Source organism: Lissotriton vulgaris, chromosome 4_1 (genome assembly GCF_964263255.1).
Source record: "Lissotriton vulgaris chromosome 4_1, aLisVul1.2, whole genome shotgun sequence".
Taxonomy (NCBI): Eukaryota; Metazoa; Chordata; class Amphibia; order Caudata; family Salamandridae; genus Lissotriton; species Lissotriton vulgaris.
The window spans coordinates 741,547,206-741,565,369 of record NC_141691.1 but is presented as its reverse complement, the minus strand read 5'-3'; the positions used below and the strand labels follow the sequence as shown (position 1 = coordinate 741,565,369).

Genomic DNA, 18,164 nt, shown 5'->3' with positions numbered 1-18,164 from the left:
CGTGTCTTCATTTACTCCACGTTCTGGTTTGAAATGATTATAGAGCAAAAGAGTGTTCATGTGTTCCACGATACCTGAGGTAACCTAAGTTCATGTTCTGGCTTGTCTAAGTCATTGGGAGTTTGTTACGACCAATGAGACACTGTAGCTAGCTCGGTAAGGGGATTTTGGATACTGAGGTGAGTTTTGGGTCACCCTAATTCACTGAGGTTCCTGATCTCTATGCACAGTTCTGTAAGAGAACGGAATCCCTGCTACATGGCGCCCATACGTTGTTGGCCTTATATCATGACACTCGAGTAGTATATCATTCAAACCTTAACCCCTTCATTCCCGTTTCCGGAAAACGGTGGTGTCGGAAAAACCTACCTATTTTTGAAATCGGTCTTTTCAAGCTTGAATCTATCTAAAACGGTTTCCTTGAATTACTACCCAGTTGTGCTACAAAGTAATCTTTGTTTTTTCACATTCTTGTGCAGTCATGGCTCAAGCCGTGGACATTCCGCTTCATAGTCGCATTGCGGTGCGTGATCATTTGCTGGCTTATAATGTTCCTTTGGAGGGCTTGGCTGTGATAATGGTGGTTAGTGCGGAACACACTTATCCATACAAATTGTTTTATTCGTGGGTGACGTTTCCAGCGGTGGACTCAAATTCTGGAGTGTTCCACACATACGCTGCCACTCCTGTACCTGCTGAGTATGCTCCGTACAGGGCACAGGAAGTACCTATTGATGTTTGGCAGCATGGAGTTTGGTTTGGTGGCGCCCTACCCCATTCTTTAACCGCTCTGAGATTCGGTCCTTTGTCCATTCCAGGCGCAAATTGGCCTGCTTTGGCTGGATTTACACCTCACCCTAATCACGGCAATTGTACTTTGGCTAAAATCAGGCGACTTCATGTTGTCGCTATTGCCGTGATTAGAGCATTAGTACATTACACGAGCTGTAATGTTCAGGGTGCAGCCCCTGGTGGTGCGGCACTTCCGGCAGGGCAGGCTGGTCTGAAAATCAGTCCTGTCATAGTTAATTCCGTAATGGGCAAGAAGCCCAAAGATAAGGTGCCGAGAAATTTGACCAACTGGAAGCAGTGTTTCCTAATACGACTCCTGGTGAAAAACACCGGATTCTTATGCTTAGTTTGCCGAAAGATTTGGCCCCTGAGCTTGTTGACTGTGAGACCTGGGGTAAGACTTTTGCAGCGGTCTATTTGAGGTGCTCTGGCACCCCGTCTGTGTCCAATCTGTCTACGGTCCTTAAATGTGTTCAAGATGATCACGGACCGAAGTCTGCGGTCGAGTTGGGTATGCGCCTGTGTGGCTCCTTTGATGTGGTTTGCGATCTGATCCTTGCGAATGTCAAGGGGGATGCAGTGAACTTTCAGGTGGCTAACGCTTTGGCGGTACTTCCCGATGCCAAGAAACCCCGACAGTTAGCGAGGATAATTGTGGCGGCTTATAAAACAGTTGGCCGCAATGCCAAGGGTCTTAAGCCATTTTCTGATAAAGAGAAAAAGCAGCCCCAGGGACAGTCTTCGGTAGCGAGTGTTCAGCCCAATTCCAATAAGAAACAAAATTGGCCTAAAAAACAGAAGCAGGGTAAGCAACAGCAAGAACAACAAACACAGGTTTCTCGTCCTGCGTCTCCGTTGCCTGCGCAGTCGGAACGTGTTTATGATTGCGCGACCGCGCGATCATTAAATCACCTGATCGGTTTCAGGCTTCTGACCAACGCTCTCCTCGTTCCTTTCAGGACTCATCGGCTCCGTCAACCGGTGGTGGAGGGGGCGGCAGGGGCAGGGGTGGCCAGCAAGGATGTGATCAGCCCCGCCCGCGCAACGGTGCAGACAAGCAGGAGGGCTCTACGCCTCAGAGACCGCAGTTTGCCAAGAAGAAAGTCTAAGCCTTAACGTCGCATCGATATGCCCCAGATTGTGAGAACGCTGCTTCGGAATCTGACGTGGGCTCTGACCTTGCTGGACAGCGTGGCGGAGATTACCATAGTGAGAGAGGCCCTCCTTCCACTACTGAAGGTGACAGCGACTGACACTTATGTTGTGATTGAAACAGCTGATACAAGAGTTGCTCCCCCTGATAGACTATTTGAAATTGTCCTGTTAATTGAAGGTGACATACAGCGTACCATAAAAGTGGTATTTTGGGAAAATCTTTAATCTACGTACGACATTTTGCTTTCGGAGGCTAACTGGCCCCCACCTTTTGTTCTTGCAGCTGTGCGAGGGGAGGAGGTGATCCTCCCTAGTTTCGAGAACACTGTTTCGAGAGTGGAAGCACTGCACTTTGCAGAAGAGTGGGCTCTGGCGCTTGCACCGGCTGTGTACCGCAATCAATGTGGCTGGGATAAATTGTCACAAAAACACACTACTTAGGGGAGGGTCTGAGGGCTGTTTTATGACTCTATACTGGATACATGCCCCACTCGTACAATAACAACAACAAAAGGTATCCAGGAGTCCCGACTCAGTGTTTTACTCGAGACTTACCACTATGTGACTTAGACTGTGTGAATTCAAGTTGTTGAAGCCATCTTTTCCTTTTGATACCAAATAGAATAGCTTCAGGCCTATTAGTTTAGCCTACATAAAAACACCCTCCATCTTGGGTGTTTTGCACTTTCACCGTCTGAGAAATGCTGTCCTTGCAATTCTCCACGCCCAGACGAGGTACGTGACACACGGCTTGCACAATACCTTATTTTAACAAATAACAAGATTTCGCAATATTACTCATCGCCTGCTTATGTCGCAGTTTGTATGGAAATATATCAGGCCATGGCAGCTCGCATTTTGATTGACTGTCCCCAAACTGCCCATTCTGATCACATGGTTAGCTACAGTATGTATGCATCAAATCTATCACACCTTACAAGGAGATATCTTGTTACAGATCCTGTCTATTGGCTGTGGGTTTCATGATGCACTGTAGACTACGTATAATACTTCTTGCTACGTGTCATATGGGTGGTCTTGTGGTTTAAATCTATAAAACATACCAAACTCAATAAATCTTTGGACATTCTAGCTTCTATGCTGACTGTCACCGTGTTGCACGTTAAATTGTATTTGTTGTGGCTAATAAATATACCATATTCTGAGCTGACAAATTCTGTGGTTGTGTCTGTCTTTCCTATCATTAATTATCCCTTGTATTTCAGACTTGCTACTACATTTTGGTGGAGAATTGCAGCCCCGGACTTCGTGGTGACATCGCGTGCCTCGGGCGGCTGAGCCACGGGTTTCCTTTGGAGCCTGGAGTTTTGAGGTTCGATGATTTTGTATTTTTCCTATCCGTCTCTCTGCTTCACTCCATTGGTTACCGGTGGCTGGCCTGTTCGTGGGCTGCCTTGTTTCCCGTGATTTCTGGTTCCTGCTCTGTTCCTCTGATTTTTTCTCAGCTCAGTTTATGTGGTATTTTCTCTTGCCTCTGCCCTATTTGTCTGGCTGTTCCCTGTGGTATGGCTTGGATAGGGACGATGTTGGTGTGTGTCTTTATCTGCCTTTTTCTGATGGCTGTTATCGTTTATTTTTTATTTTGTCACCATTCTGTTGATGACTGTGTCCCTGATGCTCTGGTTTGAGTTGTGATTCTTTCTCTGATTCCCTTCTCAGCCGGTTCTGGACCTAGGGATTCTTTCGTGGCTCTGGGCTCCTTTGTGATTTGCTGTTTTTCTCCTTGCATCCTAGTATTTGGCTCCGGTCGCTGTCCGGCCCCAGTGTGACGGTGTACCTCACAGAGTTCCATGCACGCAGTGACTCCCAGGCACCCACTCCTGTTGGCTTGCGGTCCGTGGGAAGGCGTACTACTGCTGTTTCCTGTCATACCGGTGAGAGTCCAGTCTGGGGTTGGACAGCTGCCGTTGATTGTTTGGAGCAGAGGTCAGTGAGTTTGACGGACTTCGTGTACTGGAGGTGAGTGTTTCTTTGAGGTTTTTGTCCTCTGATCTTGGTTGAGCGGGGGTTGGCCCTTCTTCTCGTGGGTTTCCTGTAAGTGCTCCCTTGATGGTGGTAGCCGTTTGCTCCCCGGTTTTGTGGTGTGGCCTGGCGTTGTTCCACGGCCTTGTGGGCTGGGACCGGGTGCGCTGAAGTTGAGTCTGTGCCTTGGGGTAGTCCCTTCGGCACATACGGGGGATGTCCTTGATTGATTTTTGATTATCGTGATATCCTTGATTATTGTTGCTCTATGCCTTTGGAATTCATTGCATTTTTTGTATGTATTGATATGTGCTTTAGTTAGGGTTCTGATGCACTATGCTTAGTGACTGACATGACTGTGGCTAGTTTCTGACACTCCGACTTAACCACATGTGCTGGCTGACTGCCTCAGTATAAAAATAAATTGCATGGCAATGTATTAACCGCTTGCCTGCCCAGTTATTATCAGGTGGCACAAAGATTAACTATCCGGTGCCCACCCACCTTCAGGGCTCTAAGGTTGTTCCACGCACTCAACACACATGCACATTTTGCAGCGCTGCGGGGAAGGAGGATCCTAGGTTGTGTATCTGTTTTCCTATTTATCTGTTTATCTGTTCCTTGTGGATATTAGAACGACGGAAGGGGGTCCACCAGCTCTATCTTATTTGATTGGTTGACATATGCATGAAAATTCGCATATGTTCTGAGTGCTCTCAAATACTCTCTGTCTAGCCGCCCCCTCCTCCCAGTTTATTGGGATCCAGGAGGATTGCAAGGAGGTGGAGAGTAGCTATTCTTCTTTCATCACTCTCTCTGTCTTCTCTCTCTTCAGTCAATGGGACGCCAGATACCATAGCACCCAAGACTTGATATACTTCTTTCAATACTCAGTGTGGTTGTGGTGGACTGGCATTGGCTGATTTGTCTGTGTACATGGCGGATGGCTTCCTGAGGCTTCCTCTGTGAAATTGTATAGCTGACAAAGTGGCTGAAATGACGTGCAACTGTCTGTAGACATTTCGTGTGTGTTAACTGTACAGCGCGCAACCTTTTTCCATCATCTGTCTGGTATGATTGCATTGTTTTCATTGTGGTTATAAAATTGTTCACGGGCCAGACCTTGCGCTGCGTCCACGATACATACCACACACTCCATATACACTTCCTGCTCATTATTTATCATGGGTAACCCTTTGACTAAATATAGTTTGGATAGCTGCCAGCCAGCCCCACCGAAAGATTCGCCTGCACATGTGGTAGCTTTACGCCTAGGACTGAGTTCAATTTTGTTTATTAGAAAATGGCATGACTTGACTGCTAATAAGCCAGACTTACAGTTTCCATGTCGAGGTACATATGATATGAATAAACTGGCATATTTGAAGCAAATGTTGAGGTTAAAGGGTAGGAGAATCCGACCTGCTGAATGGGAAACGTATTATATTTGGCAGGAGTTTGTAAGAGATTTACGTGCTACTAATGATGTAAAATCCAAGGTGCATAGGGAACTTATTCAGGTTAGAAATAAAGTATTGCATGATATAGCCGCAAAACAAATTAATGAGGATTGGAGGCAGACACAATTAGAGGTAGTGGGAGTGTACCCAAGCCTTGCAGTAGAGTTAGAGCAAAATGCGGGATTGGAAGACCAACTTTTAGAAGACATTTTAATGGGTAGAATGGGCATCTCAGCAGCACCAGCATTACCCACTGCGCTGCCTAGCGAAGAACAGAAGAGAGATGCTGTTGATCTAACGCGTCGCTTGCTGGATGAAACCTCTAAACGGGTAGATTTGGAAGAGGTCCAAGACATGGCTGTGTTACAGCAAGTGAGGCAGGAAGCAGCTGCAATCGCTGAGACACAGTCCAAAAGGAAAGATCTATTATTAGCCTGCTGCTTACGGCAGAATATTTCCGCCCCGAATTTGCTTAACTGTCCCTGGATGCAGTGCTTTTGTGACAGGTCCCTAGATGACAGTTTCAACCCTTCTAAATGGCACATCTTAATATGGAACATATGCACATATGTATTGAAAACGAACCACGATATCGCGATTCTGGCGAGGGCAGTTAGTGAGGCTGACAAGCAGGTAAATGTTCAGAGACGGACAAGCTTGCCTCTAGACTCTACTCTGCCCCGCCCTGACTGTACTGGGTCTCGGCAGAGTTCCCCAGCCATAAAAAAAAACACAATGCTTCTTAGAACTGATACGGAAAAGTGTGAGGAAGGGCTGCGCCAGATGATTGATGAGAAATTAACAGTAGCGAAGTTTGCGACTGAGAAAGGGAGAGCATATCTGGAAAAAACATTATCCATAGCCCGTGCCAAGCTCCTAGAAGAAGGTGCAGAAGCACATAGTAGATACATACAACAGGCGAAAGAAAGTGGGTTAAATACCACGGAAGCAACCCCATCTCTGCCTCTGCAATATGAATGGGACGTTTCTAAGTTTAGCTTTATAGATACAGATCTGCAAGCATGGCAAGAAACAGACCTAAAGGAAAGGCTACAGTATGCAGTTGATAAATTACGACAGTGGAAGCAGTTAGTGCACACGTTTGCGGTGCTAGACGTGGTGAAATCCTTACGCCCACAGGCACCGCCAACATTAATCATGCCTTTAAGGGAGATACCCCCACCACCAGGTAGCCGGGATAATGCATACGTATTTGTGCCATGGTCCAGGCAAGATCTGATGATCTTCACGCGCGAATTCCCGAAATTAAGGGAGGAGCCTAGAAAGTGGTACACAGAAATAGATAAAATGTCTAAATTAGGGGGTCTTTTGTGGCGTGACTTCGATACCCTATTTAACATCATAGTGCCAAAGGATTTATGGGAAGAGTGCAAGGGAAAGGTGGACTGGCCTAAAGCAGAGCCACAGAGAGAAAAAGGCGGAGCCCCAGGGGATGAAGTGCAGGACAAATATGATGAAGTAATTAAATATTTAAAGGAGAAGGTACCGGAAAATAAAGTAGATTGGAATAAAATTACCAATACTAAACAAGAGATGGATGAGAGTGTAAATACATTCTTTGACCGCCTGTTACAGGTATATCAGCAGAATAGTGGGTTGAAGAACCCCCTAGGCGATGCAATGCCGGCATTTGTAACAACATTTGTTCAGGGGTTGAGCCCACCAATAAAAACTCATTTACAGAAATCATTTGTTTGCTGGCAGCAAGAGCCCATTGAAAAAATTTTGTCTGCGGCTAGATATTGTTCTGATTATCAGGCGAATGCACAGTTGATAGAAGCTGAAAAATTGAAAAAGGAGAAGGTTAGATTGATGGTAGCACAGGAAAGGTTCTACACAGGACAACAAGGCAGGGGGAGAGATAGAATAAGAGGGAGAGGGGGTGGACGTAACTTTAATAAAAGTTCAAAACCCGTACCCCCACCAGGCACATCATGTTTCAACTGTAAAGACCCTAGTCATTGGAGGTCTGATTGCCCACTGCTTAAAAAGAAATACGGGGATGACACAGCCTCACAGAACAGGGGGCAAAATCAGAAAGGTTTTCAGCAAAACCCCCAGCGTCAAGATTATAGGGACAATGACCAGTACAGACCGGTGTCATCAGATCCCCAAGGTCACCAAGACTGGACAGGGGCAGATGGGTGGGTGCAGAGAGACACTGATTTCCCACCACCACCACGACCAAGGAGTTCATACTAGGGGTGCCTGAAAGTGGAAGACTGCCTAATAGCTCCAGCAATTGCAGTGGACCAATCAGGCCCATATGTAGAGGGATCAATAATGGGACAAATCATACCATTTTTGATTGATACAGGAGCTCAAAGATCAATGCTTAAGGCATCTGAGATGTCTATGGCACCACTTTCTGGGACATTAATCACTGCAGTCGGAATGACAGGACAGCCAATAGATGAGTATTTGACTCAACCACTAAAATTAGTGGTGGGCAGCATAGCTGTTACCCATCAATTCATCTTCAGCAGATTCTGTCCGGTTAACTTACTAGGTAGAGACTTGCTCTGCAAACTCCAATGCACCATACACTGTTCACCAACAGGGGTTTTTCTGGAGAGTCGCCCACATGGTCTGATGTTACAGGCTTACATGACATGTCCCAATCCTGCTGTACCCCCTAGGTTACGTGACACAGTGCCACCCAAGGTGTGGGCCACAAGTGCTAATGATGTAGGACAAGTCTTAGATTACCCACCAGTACGAATAAAATTAAAACCCGGAGCCCGTCTCCCAAGAGTACCACAGTATAAAATTTCCAAAGAAGGAGAGGAAGGAATAGCACCTGTCATAAAAGATCTCCTAAAGCAGGGAATAATCAAAGAAATACGCTCCAGTCCATGCAACACCCCGATACTCCCCATTAAAAAGGCATCCAAGGGCCCAGATGGGGCCCCTGTGTACCGTTTTACTCAGGATCTGAGAGAACTGAACAAAATAGTGGAGCCCTCATTCCCTGTGGTTCCAAATCCTGCAACAATATTATCAAATATCCCTGTATCAGCCACACACTTTACCGTGATGGATCTTAGCTCCGCCTTCTTTACAATACCACTGCATCAAGACAGTCAGTACCTATTCAGCTTTGTATTTCGTTCAAGGAAATTCACTTGGTGTAGATTAGTACAGGGGTATACAGAGTCCCCCTCCATTTTCACAAATGCACTAAAAACAGATTTAGACTCCCTGGTACTTAAGGGAGGATCCACTCTCATCCAATATATTGATGATTTGCTTTTGGCCTCCCCATCACAAGAGGCCTGCGAGGAGGACACTATTGCTGTCCTCTGCCATCTGGCGCTGAAAGGATACAAGGTATCACCAAAGAAACTACAGTTCTGCCTCACTGCAGTGAAGTACCTTGGGCATGAATTGTCAGAGGGAGCGAGAAAATTGTTGCCTGATAGAATTTCAACCATCACTGGTTTTCCCCGTCCACGCACGCAGAAAGAAGTCAGGGCTTTTCTGGGGGTGGCGGGGTATTGTAGGCACTGGATCCCGAACTTTTCCCTGATTGCTAAACCACTGCAAGCATTGACACACAAAGAGGTTCCTGATGAGGTGCCATGGTCCCCAGAATGTGAATTAGCATTCACAACACTGAAAAGCGAATTGGGTGGGGCCCCAGCACTTGGCTTACCAAATTATGGCAAGGAATTTCATTTGTTCTGCCATGAGAAGGGAGGGTGTTCGTTAGGGGTGTTAAGCCAAAAACATGGTTCCTACTACCGTCCTGTAGCTTACTACTCAGCCACGCTAGATCCAGTAGCTTCTGGGTTACCACCGTGTCTCAGAGCGGTGGCTGCTGCAGCACTGGCGGTGGAACAGTCAGAAAACATTGTATTGGCCCATACCCTTGTTTTACACGTTCCCCATGCTGTGGATGTTCTGCTTACCTCCACCAGGACACAGCACCTGACAAATGCACGCCTCACCAGATATGAGCTAGTACTGTTGGCACCACACATTGCCATCAAGAGATGCACCACCTTGAACCCTGCATGTCTCTTACCAACAGAGCATGATTTGGAGGACTTTTGCTCAGATGATGCCTTTCATGACTGCACCCTGGCTATAGACAGGCATACTAAGGTACGCCCAGACCTACTGGACACCCCATTATCAGATGCTCAGGGGGACCTGTTTGTAGATGGGTCATGTTTAAGAGATGAAAGAGGGGATCTACAGACTTCTTACGCGGTGGGTACCGCCAACAAACTACTGGAGGGAGGGAGGCTGGCAGTTGCCAGAAGTGCACAAGCGGCTGAACTCGTGGCATTGACAAGGGCATGCATCCTGGCTGAGGGTAGAAAGGTAAATATATATACCGACAGCCAGTATGCATTCGGTGTGGTGCACGACTTCGGCCAATTGTGGTCCATGAGGGGGTTCCTCACATCAGCCGGGCAACAGATACAGCATGCGCAGTTGATCTGCGACCTCCTCCAGGCGATGCTGCTCCCATCCAAGGTAGCCATCATAAAATGTGCTGCACACACATCATCTAGAGACTATGTGTCAAGGGGAAATGCATTCATTGATGGAGAAGCAAAGAGGATAGCACTGACAGGCTGCCAGCTAGCAATGGTACAGATAGAGAGCAGCAATGAAAGGGTGGACGCTAAACAAGACTCATTGCATTTTGACCCAATCCACATCCAGAAACAAGTTGACATTGAGGAGATGACCGGGTGGGCAAAAGGAGGGTGTGTGAAAACAGAGGAAGGATTATGGACTGGGCCCAACGGGAAGATATGCCTGCCTTCATCAATGCTTCCTTCAATGGCACGTCTCTTCCATGGCCCCTCACATGTTGGGAGAGATGGAATGATTAGGCTGTTTTCACAATGCTGGTATCATAGCAAATTTCGTCAAGCAGCTGAGAGACTTTGCAGACAGTGCACTATCTGTGCGCAGTATAACACTGGTAAGAGTACCCATACTGCACCTGGTCACTTCCCTCCACCTCATGGACCGTTTGAAAGCCTACAAATGGATTTCATTGACATGCCCCCCACCCAGAAGTACAGGCATGTTTTGGTCATCGTCTGTATGTTTTGTAAGTGGACTGAGGCATACCCCACAAAGAACTGTGATGCATTAACAGTTGCTAAGTGTCTTCTGAAAGACTTGATCCCCAGATTTGGGATCCCAATACTTCTGGCCTCAGACAATGGGCCTGCATTCATTTCTCAGGTGATAAGGGGTCTATGCAAAGGCCTTGGGGTCACCCAGAAGTTGCATTGCGCTTACCACCCACCAGCGGCAGGTGCAGTCGAAAGAAAAAATGGGGTCTTGAAAAATAAAATAGGGAAAATCTGCGCATCCACAGAACTATCATGGGTGGATGCACTACCAATAGCTCTGCTAGCAATGAGAAGTACACCTGACAGGATAACTAAACTAAGTGCACATGAAGTGTTGTTCGGCCGCCCGATGAATATTGCAGGTCATATGTCCACTGCGCCTCTGCCAATAGTAGACGATTTGCTTTTGTGTTACTGTAAAAAACTAACTGAGACTTTACGTTATCTTCACCGCCAGGTCCTGCAGGCTCTTCCAGAAGCAGCAACTCCACCGCCACATGACCTGCAGCCTGGCGACCGGATTTGGATCAAGTCCCACACCCGACGGCACTGCCTCCAGCCTAGGTGGAAGGGCCCCTACACCGTCCTACTGACCACAGCGACCGCCGTGAAGTGCGAGGGACTGACGTCGTGGATCCACAGTTCCCACACCAAGCGGACGGCGGACCAGGACGACGGACGGCAAGCTCCGGCAACATCACCAGCAGCACCTGAGGCGGACCATAGGTACAACCTCCGATCCACCAGGAAGGACCAGCCTGACCAGCACGACAGGGGATAAGGAAGAAGAGATCTCCTACTGGCTGCGGGCCAACCCTCCAACAGACCGACCAATGCAACTATCTGCTGTGCCTGGCAGACACGTCCTCCAGATGACATCATAGAGACACCTGTCTCCTTCAAGTGCCTATCGTCTGTTATGTACTGGTAACCTCTGTCAGACCCAGCAAAGGCACCAACGTGTTTGATTTCAAATGGTGCTAGTGTCTGTATCAAATATAGGGATACAAGACCCTGTTAGTTAGACATAAAGAACTATAAGTACAACACGGAATAGTGAAGCACCAGAGGAACATTGAACTGTGGAAATAGACTGTATTCACCTACATGACTACCACCGCATCTGGACCACCTTTGATCACTACAAGAAGTGGTAGACTGATGCAAATGACAATAGAAGTACAAGAATCGGAATTGGTGATAGTTATACGATTATTGTGGCCAGGAGTGGAAAAGAAGGGACAAATCCAGCTGATTGTACCAAAACCACCACTGATGAGCAAGTTGACGGACTTGATATTGCAACAGCTTACATTTCCCACATTTGGCAGCCAAGCACCAACACAGGAACTGGCAAACACACGCCTTGACATCTTGGACAGTGTCATATCTGGCATACATCACATTGGCTGGGGGGCAATAATGGATGTTGTAACCACATTTTATTAATTGCTAATAAAATTGAGATATGCAGGTTGCACCACCTGCAGTACACAGGTGGATTACGATACGGGTGGTGGAAGAAAGGGTGTTATATATAACAATAAGGTCAGCAGTGGCAACGTTATCACCAGGAGTAGAGGTAACAACTGTTCAAAGAGTAGCAGTGCCAAATCCCCCAATATTGAGCGGGCTGCAGACCCTTATTCTGAATGACCTTTCCTTCCCAATAGTTGGCTTCCTACCATCAGCCCAGGAGCTAGCAACAGCACGTACTGAAGTTTTACAAAGTATTATAATTGCCATAGAAAACAGTGGGTTACATATTGTTACAGACGTCAATTGGGGCGAAAATAACGGCTTATTATTAGTCCCATAAACGCTTTTAAAATGCCTAGGCCAAGTACAAATGAGCGTAAATGGCCATATATTCTGGCAGCTGTATTATCACCAGTACCTGGGATAGTTCTGACAACAATGTTTATAATGTTTGCCGAGGAGTTTGATATCCCATTTCTTCATGGCAAAGTGGGTGATGAAAATAATACAGTTGTACAACATGGAGAGCGAAACATAGTTGTGCCAGACCAGATTGTGTTAGGGAAGAAGGAGGTTAGAGAAGAGAATGACAGAGAATTGTGGGAAGAATATGATAACAATAAATATGTCGAAATGCTGAAATTATATGTACAGATCATGAACATTTCAGGTTGTTATGTATGCACCCAACTACCTACAGATACACAGCACAGCATGAGCTACATTGTACTACCAGTTTCCAAGTATATGGGTTGTATTCTGATGCATGAGTTACTCTCCACTGAACACAATATGTCAGTATTAGTTGCACCTCCCAACACTGGCCTCGCGACAGCCCCAACACTGAATGTTTCCAATATAGAGAGCATCAGACAGGGTGCCAGAGAAACTAAAAATAAATGGGCACCATGCAGGAATATGCACCCTACAAGGTCAGACACTGAGATGCTTAGCACATTTGACAGGAGATCCAGAAACAGGGCTGAGGGGAGTGGCAATGACCAGAGTGGAAACAAGGAGGTTAATATACCAAGGTTTAGGGTAGATGAGCTGTCCCTGGCCCCATCCTGCATCCTATATGATGAAGGGATGCAACGGGACAGAGCACCTAAATTACATTCAGACATAACTATAGCACATAACTGCTCAACACAGCAGTCATGCATACCATACCCTTGTGTGTTACAGGATCTGCTACAGGGACAACAAGGATTGTTGGCATGTAAGGACAGGATAAACAAGATGAGGAGAATAATGGAGCCTAGGAAGGTGAACAAGATTTTTGTGGGCAAAAGCAACTGCACACACATCACGAGACTGTCACGTATCAAGGATAGCAACACTGGGTCCTCACCTGGACTGGTGGGTTACAAGGGACTATTTTTTGTCTGCGGACCATGGGCTTACTTTTACCTACCTCCAGGTTGGTATGGCCGCTGCTACCTTGCATCAATAATACCACGTATGGTCCACTTCTCAGACATAACACAGGCTAGAAGGCCAGGTGTGAGGCCTACAAGGATGAGAAGGACAGCTGGATGGGTTGATCATTTTATGACCGCTGTTGGAGTAATAATCCCAGGTATTGGAGTAGTGTACACCACCCAGAGGATACATGAGTTAGCTAGAATGATTGAGGATCTGGCTGACTCCACTGCAGCAGGACTGGGAAACATAACAGCAGAGCTGTCCGCCATGCGAGCGGTAGTAATTCAAAATAGGGTTGCTTTAGACATCATCCTAGCCAAAGAGGGTGGGGTTTGTCAGGTGATCCACCAGAGGTGCTGTTCATATATACCTGACTACAGCCAAAACATAGATAGGGCAATCCATAACATAAAGGATATTAGGGATGAGGCAGAGGGCATACACACTGGTGAGTTCTGGGATAAACTGATGCTGTGGCTATCAGGTTGGGGCTCATGGATCATAAAGGCTGTTATCATAATAGCAGCTGTGTTGTTGACACTCTGCATTATGATACAGGTCTGCCCAGTCTGCTGTGCATCCCTTGTCTCCCACTGCTCACGCTCTATGCGCTGTGGCAATAAACGCGGCCATGAGCCGGAGCAACAGGAGCTGCAGGCAGTGGCAGAAATGCCAGCCATGGGCATGAATAGGTTGTCACGCAGGGTATATTGATTTGGTATCAGATTTGGGAATGTTGAAGCCATCTTTTCCTTTTGATACCAAATAGAATAGCTTCAGGCCTATTAGTTTAGCCTACATAAAAAAACCCTCCATCTTGGGTGTTTTGCACTTTCACCGTCTGAGAAATGCTGTCCTTGCAATTCTCCACGCCCAGACGAGGTACGTGACACACGGCTTGCACAATACCTTATTTTAACAAATAACAAGATTTCGCAATATTACTCATCGCCTGCTTATGTCGCAGTTTGTATGGAAATATATCAGGCCATGGCAGCTCGCATTTTGATTGACTGTCCCCAAACTGCCCATTCTGATCACATGGTTAGCTACAGTATGTATGCATCAAATCTATCACACCTTACAAGGAGATATCTTGTTACAGATCCTGTCTATTGGCTGTGGGTTTCATGATGCACTGTAGACTACGTATAATACTTCTTGCTACGTGTCATATGGGTGGTCTTGTGGTTTAAATCTATAAAACATACCAAACTCAATAAATCTTTGGACATTCTAGCTTCTATGCTGACTGTCACCGTGTTGCACGTTAAATTGTATTTGTTGTGGCTAATAAATATACCATATTCTGAGCTGACAAATTCTGTGGTTGTGTCTGTCTTTCCTATCATTAATTATCCCTTGTATTTCAGACTTGCTACTACAAAGTGTTAACCAACCTTCAGTGTGCAACTTGGGCAGGAATTTTTCCCATCAGTTGCCGCTCTGTACCACCATTATTTCATCATTTGGGTCCTCCATACCCTGGAGTTTGTACACAGAACCGGTCACACTGTGAGTGGTGTGAGGACTATGTGAGTAAGAGGACCGATGTCATATGTGTTTGTTGGGTGGTGTCTTAAAAGTGATGTCGACAAGGTTTACACTTGAGGGAAGCAGTGCAGTGAGGAAAAAGTGAAGGTGAGTAAAATTAGGTGGACCTGAGTAGAAAAATGGTTTATTGGTTTCTCTCGGACCCCTAAGACTAAAAACAGGTGAATAAAGTAGATTTAACAATATATCTACATGCAAGTGGTCAACATGTTTCTGCATTTACCAGGAGTGTTCCCTATGCATTCTTCAGGACCATGATATTGCTACTGCTTGCTTTCATAAGTGAGAAAATAAAATTTAAAATGGAAAATTTCACCTGAAAATCAGGTGTAGAATCTCCGCCACAGTCCAGTGCTTGTGGGGAAGGCGCCTCACCTCACCTGGCAGGAGCTCAGGTAAAATAGGAGCACTGCTCTCTCCGTCAGTGTCTCCAAACGTCCTGTTTGGAGACACTGACGGAGAGAGCAGTGCTCCTATTTTACCTGAGCTCCTGCCAGGTGAGGTGAGGCGCCTTCCCCACAAGCACTGGACTGTGGCGGAGATTCTACACCTGATTTTCAGGTGAAATTTTCCATTTTAAATTTTATTTTCTCACTTATGAAAGCAAGCAGTAGCAATATCATGGTCCTGAAGAATGCATAGGGAACACTCCTGGTAAATGCAGAAACATGTTGACCACTTGCATGTAGATATATTGTTAAATCTACTTTATTCACCTGTTTTTAGTCTTAGGGGTCCGAGAGAAACCAATAAACCATTTTTCTACTCAGGTCCACCTAATTTTACTCACCTTCACTTTTTCCTCACTGCACTGCTTCCCTCAAGTGTAAACCTTGTCGACATCACTTTTAAGACACCACCCAACAAACACATATGACATCGGTCCTCTTACTCACATAGTCCTCACACCACTCACAGTGTGACCGGTTCTGTGTACAAACTCCAGGGTATGGAGGACCCAAATGATGAAATAATGGTGGTACAGAGCGGCAACTGATGGGAAAAATTCCTGCCCAAGTTGCACACTGAAGGTTGGTTAACACTTGAATTCACACAGTCTAAGTCACATAGTGGTAAGTCTCGAGTAAAACACTGAGTCGGGACTCCTGGATACCTTTTGTTGTTGTTATGGGATAAATTGTCCCCAAGCCACGAGATTCCTTTACGGTCTAAGCCGCAGCCTCAACCTCAATATCCCATCCGACGTAGCATTTGAACTCGCATTGCCATAACTGTGCAGTACAGAATACTCATGGCTCTGCCCTTGTAAATAGTCTTGTGCGTAAGCGGTTCAAAACCACGCTTGACATTTCCAATGGTTTTTATGCCCATACATTGGACAGTCTAAATTCCCAATGGACTTCGTTCACATGCGGCGGTGTCCAAAAAATGTTTTGGCGTCTCCCAATGGGCTATAAGAATAGTCCTGGATTTTATTCCGCCCGCATTGTCTCTCTGTTGGAGAGAATCGACCCGGATGCTTGTTCGTATGTGGATGACATTTATCTCACAGACGACGAGCTTTGGGAGCATCTGTGTCGAGTGAACAGTATTATTTGTAACTTTGCAGACATGGGTTACAAGTTTAACTTTGCAAAATCGCACATTGCAGAGTATACAGTGTTGTTTCTAGGCTATGAACTAAACAATGAAGGAAAAGGATTGGCTCCTCACTTCCTGGAGAAATGCGCACAGTTGCATGCTCCGACAACACTGAAGAAATTACAGACTTTACTGGGCTTCTTAAATTTTGGGAGAACATACATTTCGGAATATGCCCAGCGTATCAAGTCTTTGTATGCTTTGATACAACCATCTTTTTCCAAATCATGCTGGCTGCCAGAGCATTCAGCTATTCTGCAGTCTTTGCAAGCTGATTTGCTTGCTTCTGAATATTTACAGACTCGTGATAACCAGACCAACCTTGTGATAAGAATTGTCCCTGGGACGGTAGGTTTCATGTACCTAACTTTTAATGAAGGAGATACAGTACCTATTGCTTACAAGTCACACTTGTACACTTCGGCTGAAATGCGTTTTTCCACTGTGGAGAAAGTTTTAACGGCTGTGCAGATGGCAATTCTCAAGGAAGATGCCCTGTCACAGGGAAAACGCATGTTGGTTGTTACCCCGTGTCCTGCCCTAGAGGCAGTTACGAAAGCCAGTGTACCAAATTCCAAAGCTTTGCACCCTCGGTGGATACAATGGGCTGCTTCCTTGACATCCCAAGATGTCACGTTTATTTTTGACCCCACTTTACGGTCGCAGGAGTACTTACAGTATGAATTCGTTCATCCGGCTCCTTTAGCAATGCGGCCGTTGGAGGATTTCCATTGCATTATTTACACTGATGGTTCGGCGCAGGTTGCGCATGGCTCTAAACATGCCCACGTTTCCGCATGCGCCATGGTGGTCGGTGCTATAGTAAACGATGAGTTCAAGTCCAGTGTTGTGCACACGCAGACTCTTGGAGACTGCACTGCACAATTAGCAGAGCTTTGTGCTCTAATGCTTGCATTGGAGTACGCAGATCCTTGTGTGACGACTTGGATCGTAAGTGACTCTTACTACTGTGTCCAGTCTTACAATGAAAACTTGTTCTTTTGGATTCAGAATGAATTTCGTGATTCCAAAGGTAGCACAATAAAACATAAAATGATGGCGGAACTTAAAGAAAAGTTGCCACTCGTGTTTGTGATTCATACTCTTGGCCACCAGCGTGTGGGAGTCCACGCTGTCGGAAATTCGCTTGCTGATGATTCGGCGAAGTCAGCAGTATCAAAATACTTAGTTGCAGCAGTTACACGGTCCAAAAGTAAAATAGATGATGACATCTTGGCGGCTGTTGCTGCCACTGAGAAGGGAGGTAAATATCCTGCAGGGCTCCCTTCGAAGTACACATACCACTTAAGTCCCGATAAGGTTCCTTATGTGAAAATTCCTGAAGTTGGCGAACGTTTAATTCCCAACTCGGATCGCAGAGCTTCTTTGATTACAGCGGCGCATGAAGGTGTGGCGTCTGCGCATGCGGGCGTCTCAGCCACTGTAACTTAGCTACAACAGAGGTTCTGGTGGCGGGGACTGTACAAACAGACGCGCGATTATGTCCTTCAATGTGACATATGCCAGCAGATCAAACCTTCAACTGCTGCGCGTCCGCCTCAGACACAGTTGTACATATCTAATAAAC

At 46.2% G+C, this 18,164-nt stretch overlaps 1 long non-coding RNA gene across 2 annotated transcripts; it reads left to right on the top strand.

Moving 5' to 3' along the window:
• Positions 1-2,627: 2,627 nt before the first annotated feature.
• On the top strand, positions 2,628-14,742 carry LOC147722516 (uncharacterized). Of its 2 annotated transcripts, XR_015309881.1 has the most exons (3): positions 2,628-3,280; positions 3,703-3,927; positions 10,971-14,742. It is a non-coding gene; the product is annotated as an uncharacterized LOC147722516 (long non-coding RNA). The 2 variants fall into 2 exon arrangements; XR_015309880.1 differs by having other exon boundaries at positions 2,628-3,927.
• Positions 14,743-18,164: the final 3,422 nt, after the last annotated feature.